Source organism: Notothenia coriiceps, unplaced genomic scaffold, assembly GCF_000735185.1.
Source record: "Notothenia coriiceps isolate Sejong01 unplaced genomic scaffold, NC01 NC01_scaffold00017858, whole genome shotgun sequence".
NCBI classification, from domain to species: Eukaryota; Metazoa; Chordata; class Actinopteri; order Perciformes; family Nototheniidae; genus Notothenia; species Notothenia coriiceps.
In genome coordinates this window covers 125,466-131,495 of record NW_011350559.1, presented here as the reverse complement: position 1 = coordinate 131,495, position 6,030 = coordinate 125,466, and the positions used below count along the sequence as shown (strand labels likewise).

General features: G+C 41.0%; 1 protein-coding gene across 1 annotated transcript in view; it reads right to left on the bottom strand.

Moving 5' to 3' along the window:
* The window catches only part of LOC104950656 (leucine zipper tumor suppressor 2), a 47,777-nt gene that overhangs the window by 23,137 nt on the left and 18,610 nt on the right, over nt 1-6,030 (bottom strand). The window contains exon 2 of the mRNA XM_010777201.1: nt 2,051-2,181. The gene's annotated coding sequence lies outside the window, so the exon portion shown is untranslated. The remainder of the gene's footprint in view (nt 1-2,050; nt 2,182-6,030) is intronic.

Here is a 6,030-nt window from a genome sequence, read left to right as displayed (position 1 = left end):
AAAAAGAGGATGTTTGTTGCAGAGAAATTGTGAATGTCGTTTTACAATGTTTTTACTGCTAAAAGAACATGGAAATTTCCATGCGTTATTGCACTGGTTAAACCTAGAATCATCAACTATCTTGATAGAATATTTAGGGTTCGTAACATCCGGGGCTAACCAGTGGATCAGCTTCCAGAAGGTGCACTGTCCTTTACCAGTGGCCAGCATTTAGCTTTCTTGCACTGACCTGTAATCCACCATCGGCAAAATTATTTAAAAAAAAAAAGAGGAAACAACAGTGGGAGTTTACAAGTCGGAGACCTCAGCTGCTCAGCCCAGATGAAGAGAGGGTAAAGTAGGTACAAGAGTAGGCACCACACAACACACACACACACACACACACAAACACGCGACACACACACACACACACACCAGTACATAGGATCACAGTACACTATAAACACACCAACACATCCAGCACATACACACCACACTTACACACACACACACACACCACACACACACACACACACACACACACACACACACACACACACACACCTTTCTTTTTACTACTCCCTCGCTCTCCCTGCTGCTATAACTAGGTCACACTGGGCGTTTGTCCTTCAAGCAATAAGACGTAGGAGAAGGAGTTCAAGGTCATTCTTGGTCACGCTGGTCTTAATGGGAGGTCTGGAGAACACTGAAAGTGCCGCAAGTGAAGTCCCGTTTGGCTGCAGCCAAAGCCACAGGAACCACCCGAGTGAAGAGTCCAAGAATGGCCAAACAAACACCATCAATCAGCCGGCCCGAGGCCACCAGTGCTGGGATAAAGGAGCAGGCTGCAAATCACCTCTGTGAATGCCACCATTAACACTGCCACTTTATAGGCTAGAGGGGGGCCTAACATGACTCAGCCCCTTTAGAGCGGGTTGATTTAGAAGCTGAAGCAGAACAGTGAAATTACAATTTAGTGTGTTCCATTTGCTTTCTGTATGATAGCCCAAAGGAAAAGAAAAAGGAAATTAATGTACAACTCCAGATACAAAACATAATTCCAATGTGGCTTTGCAGTAAGTTATATGCATCTGTCTTGTAGTTTATCCCCATAAGTCATATAAAGTTTATTATCCTACAGAGGTTCCCACAAAAGGTTTAGAGTTCCGTCTGTGGGCCAATTTCTGGTAAACATTGAAAGCTGCTCTTTAAAAAGGCCAAGATTCTAGTTTATCTGTATCAATAGTGGAAGCCCAGCAGGGGGTCATCCATCAAAAGGCCGATGCCATCCCTCTGCGGCCCGTCAGCCTGCTTCCTTCTATATTTTGATAACAACGCCTCACGTCTGGGACACGAGACCGACAGAAAGCTAGGCCATCCATCAATATCCGTACCGCCTTTGCATGGGGACATCACTCCCTTTGGACAGTGGAGCTAAAACTGGCCTCAACAAGCCACTCTTTTAGACTTCTTGCTTCCAAAATAAACCACCAAGCAGCACAAAACAGTCCAGGAACACCTCCTAAATAAAACCAGTGCCAATCTTTAGCACTTGGCAGGGGGTGGCTCATAATTTTCAGACACAAAATGAAAACAAGGGAGGGAGATAGTTTTGGAGAGCGAAATATGTACTCTTAGTAAATTGTGTCATAAATCCACAGAAATGGGATGACTGTGTTGAGTTGGCAGGGACCCGACTTAGCAACACACGGATTTACTGTATAATGTGCCAAAGAGATTAGGGTTACGACTCCAGCTCTGGAATTACAGAAAAACCCTATCCATGATTAAGATCTGCTGCTAACTCTCATGCAGCAGGAACGTGTTAACATCCACACATGATGGGATGCACACTGTTACGTGTGTGGCAAGCTGCAGACTATTTTTAACGTCAATAAAGTCTCTACCAGAAATGCTTGGTTTGGGATGTCAGAGAATTAACATGAATTACAGCAGCAGCTTTGTGAGTGAGAAGTTTCCTGCAGTAGTCCGATAAAGTTAGCATAAATCAAATTTTAAAACAGCCAAAAAGTTCAAGTTTAAAACATTTAATTAAAAAGGCACCACTTACCTCACAATGACACCCCGTCTTTAGATTCTGGAGGCCTTAGAAAAGCATGGCGGACAGGTCGGTCGAGCATCCCAAGAACTCACAACAGTGAGCAGATCCTCATTCCGTCTTTGTCGCTTTGTTCTCCAAAACTGAGGGGAGAAAAAGAAAACAAGAACAATGCACTTGTTGATTCAGCAAAAGAGAAGCACTGAGGCTTCTACCTACAGTGGAGAGTTGGAAAACCTGAAATGTGACAAGTGTGTTTAGAAGTCAGCGGAAAAGAGGAAAATCTGAGTCATGATGGCGAAAGTCTTCACATGCAGGAAGGTTGAGACTGAGGGGATTTTCCATGTCAACAAGAGTGAAGACCGAGCCCAAAGCTGGCACCCAGTTCACTAACAAGAGGGCTTTCCCCTGAGTAAAGTAAAAACGTTGTCATTTTCTGTAGAAAAACACAGTTTCTAAGTTTAAAACACTTAACAAATTTAATTGATGACCATGTGGTGCCTTTCCTTTAAAAAAGACAAAATAAGCACGCTGTCCATGTGGAAAGAAGCACAGGGTCCATCTGTATTTCATTAAACTGTTGCATTAGCGGTAAAGTCACATTTAAGTACCATAGGTGTGAGCCAGACAGCTATTGTTTCATAATGGCTATTCACATACTTTAGATTACTTTGGCACTATCATGTTTTCAGCAAGTCATATCGTTGCAGGGAGAACAATCATCTCACACTAAAAGAATAAATAATAGCAGCATATGGTTCTGGAAAATGGTGTCGATAAGATCTACTGCACTGCAGATAAAGTCACTGCCCTTAACCTGCCAACTTCAATTATGTTAGTCTCCAATTACCGAGCACGTTTTACAACTTGTAATATGTCTTTCTGTATGTTTGAGTATCATTGAGTTTACGAAATATGTGCATAAGAAACTTTGAAATAATTGCCAATGCTTCAAGAGGTCATATTTCCAAATAACTCTGTAGATGAATTATTCCCACAGTATTTAAAGACTAAGTGGTACAATGTCACTAGAGTTATGCAATGAACTAAATGTTACATTATAAATCACATACTCAACATAATCATATCACAACTTGCAATACATGTCAATAAAAGATCATAAGTTCAACAAACCTTACCAACAGACCAGTATCTTCAACTGGTTATTCTGTAATCAAACTGGATGAGAGATACGAGGGGAGACAGCATGAGAGAAAATACTTCACATACAGTGTTGTATATTTCCTGATATATGGTCCAGCTCTACTTCTTACATCTGCCTTTACCTCACTGTTTTCCCATAAACAGTTAATAGATTTTTAGGGAACATATGGACATTAAATGGTAATAAAACTGTGTTTAGCCAATAAATACTCTGACACATAAATCCGAGTAAAACCGTTTTGTGACATTTTTACACCTTTTTAAAAAAAAAAAGATTTAAGCTTTAGAGGTCCTGGTAGGTTTAATATTTTACCTTTGAACCGAGCATGCATAACTGAGCTTAGCTAACAGCAGCTTGTGGTAGATTAAGGCAAAAGATTAGAACATTACCTTAACAAAAAGTTACTTAATATTGGTGTTGAGCTAGGATTAAAAAACAAAGGACAACGGTTTATTATTAACAGTGCCACTTTCAAACAAGGTATCACATGTTGTGTATAAAAAATAAAAATACAACTTTAACAGGGGCATGCACTTCACATGTTTTTGGTAGCTAAAGTAAATAGAATAAAGATGTTTTAAAGAAAATAGAATAAAAACAACATTATGTAAATCTATCATTTGACAGGAGGAAATGCCACCATACAGTGCTGCTTGGTTCTCAAACATAGGGGAGTAGCAGCTACCTTGTTATTGAACTTCCTGTTTGATCAGCAGGATCTGGGATGTTTACTCAAATTAACGGCACTAACTGCCTGTACTGTTACAGGCTTTACTTAAAGCTTCAGCTCTTCACTTGGCCTATATGTTTTTAATATTATGTTACAGACAGATGGAAGTGCTTAGGAGCTTCCCACGTGTGATGTTCCTCATTGCAAATAGTTTGGAGCTTCTTATAGTAAATATTGCATTGGTAAAGTGACGGTATATACTGTGAACTCTGTAGTTTTATTAATAGCAGTTTGTCTTAGGCCCCATCCACACGGAGACAAAAACGAATCAAAGTCGATATCAAAAAAGTCTTCCGTCCACACGGAATCTGCTCAAGAAACGTGTCCGTCCACACGAGACCGCTCGACCCGCTGGAGACGCTGTAGTACATATGCAGGGCCTGTAAGTGGCGCTGTACTTCCGCCACAAAATACACAGAAAGCAGCAAATAAGACCCCCCGAGCATGATTGCCATGCTTGCCCTTCTGTTTATTCTCCGCGGTGGATTTAGCAACATGTAGTTCATGTCCACTTGTTGCTGATGGTTGTGGTAGAGGAGCTGTAGATTTTGCACCAATATCTGTATCATGGTCAGTAGCGTCTGGAGCATGAACGCAACCCTGTGATCCGCCATTGTTGGTGGCGAAACGCATCAGCAATGACGCGGGTGTGAGCGGGAGAGGTGGGGAGGTGGGGAGAGGTGGGGTTATGATCGTTTAGGGCGTACACACGGTGCCGCAAGCGTTACGTTACCAGACCTTCCTACTTTGGGATGCATTATTGTTTGAGGGCTCCGTTTCCGCGGTTCCGTTCCACACGATAAAGAACTATAGCGGATAACACCCGTTTCGTCCCCTGTGAGGACGGGGCCTAAACACAGATCATTATCAGATGTTTCTCAAGAGGGCCGCTCCCTTCACCTGCTATTCCACACTGAACAGGAAGTCCTAACAGTAGAGGGAGACATACAGAGAGAGGAGCATGTGCACTGAATGAGAAAAGAGAGGATTACCATTTCATTACATTATTCATCTGCTGAATGGACACCTTCAAAAGACAGCCTTCAATATCACTAAACCTCACTATAACCTATTAACTGACCCATAAATTAATCACCAATCGATGAAATGGTGGAGTAAAGAAAAGTTATTTGTTCTTCTCCATCAGAGGGTATAAGGAGATTTTATCTGGGAATGATTTGTATGAGCTAACCACTTTCATAAAGTTAATTTGAAGCAGAAGAGAAGTGCTTTCATGACGGTTCAAAGCAAATAATGTCCATGTAGACACCTGAATTGAATAGAGGCCCCCCTGGTTGAGGTTTTGATTGATTAAGCAGGTTACCAAGTGCCATTTTAAGGGTTTAATGTCTAAACTAAGTGTGCCTTTCCAATGAGAATTGGAATACTAGACGGCATCACAAATAATAGGAGCTCACAAAGACAAATATTTCTAGTTTCAGATGACAAAATGCATCCGATTTCATATCGGGTTGGTGGTCAAAACTGTGACTTCTGGAAATGCCAATTGAGACTTTTTTGTATCGTTAAGATTTTTGGCAACTTGGGGCCACTATAAAATAGCTCGCAAAACACACAACTATTATAACTACTTAATAAAGTCGGCATACATGTTAGGAAACGAATTGCACATCCAGGAGAAATTTTGTTACAATAGCATTATTTTGGATTCCAGTTTGTGATGAATTTATAAAAGAAAGTCCAATATTTAATCTCCATTAAGATCGGTTTTGCGAACCTATGCAGACAACTATGATACAGAGACACCAGGCATTCATTCACACAACTTAATGTACTGCTGGAAACTTTGAATAATGTCAAAAACATTCAATATTGGTTTGTTAAGATGTACGTCTGAGCATAATGGCATACAGTTACTTATAGCTGCACTGTGCAGTAGTCGGGAGGTTACATTAAATGGGATGGAGGCACGGGAAATACATTTAGATTGTTATGGGGAAAGGCAGTGTAATAGAAAGGAATACACACACACACACACACACACACACACACACACACACACACACACACACACACACACACACACACACACACACGTAACTACTTACGTATAAGTAGTATGTACTAATAACGTAA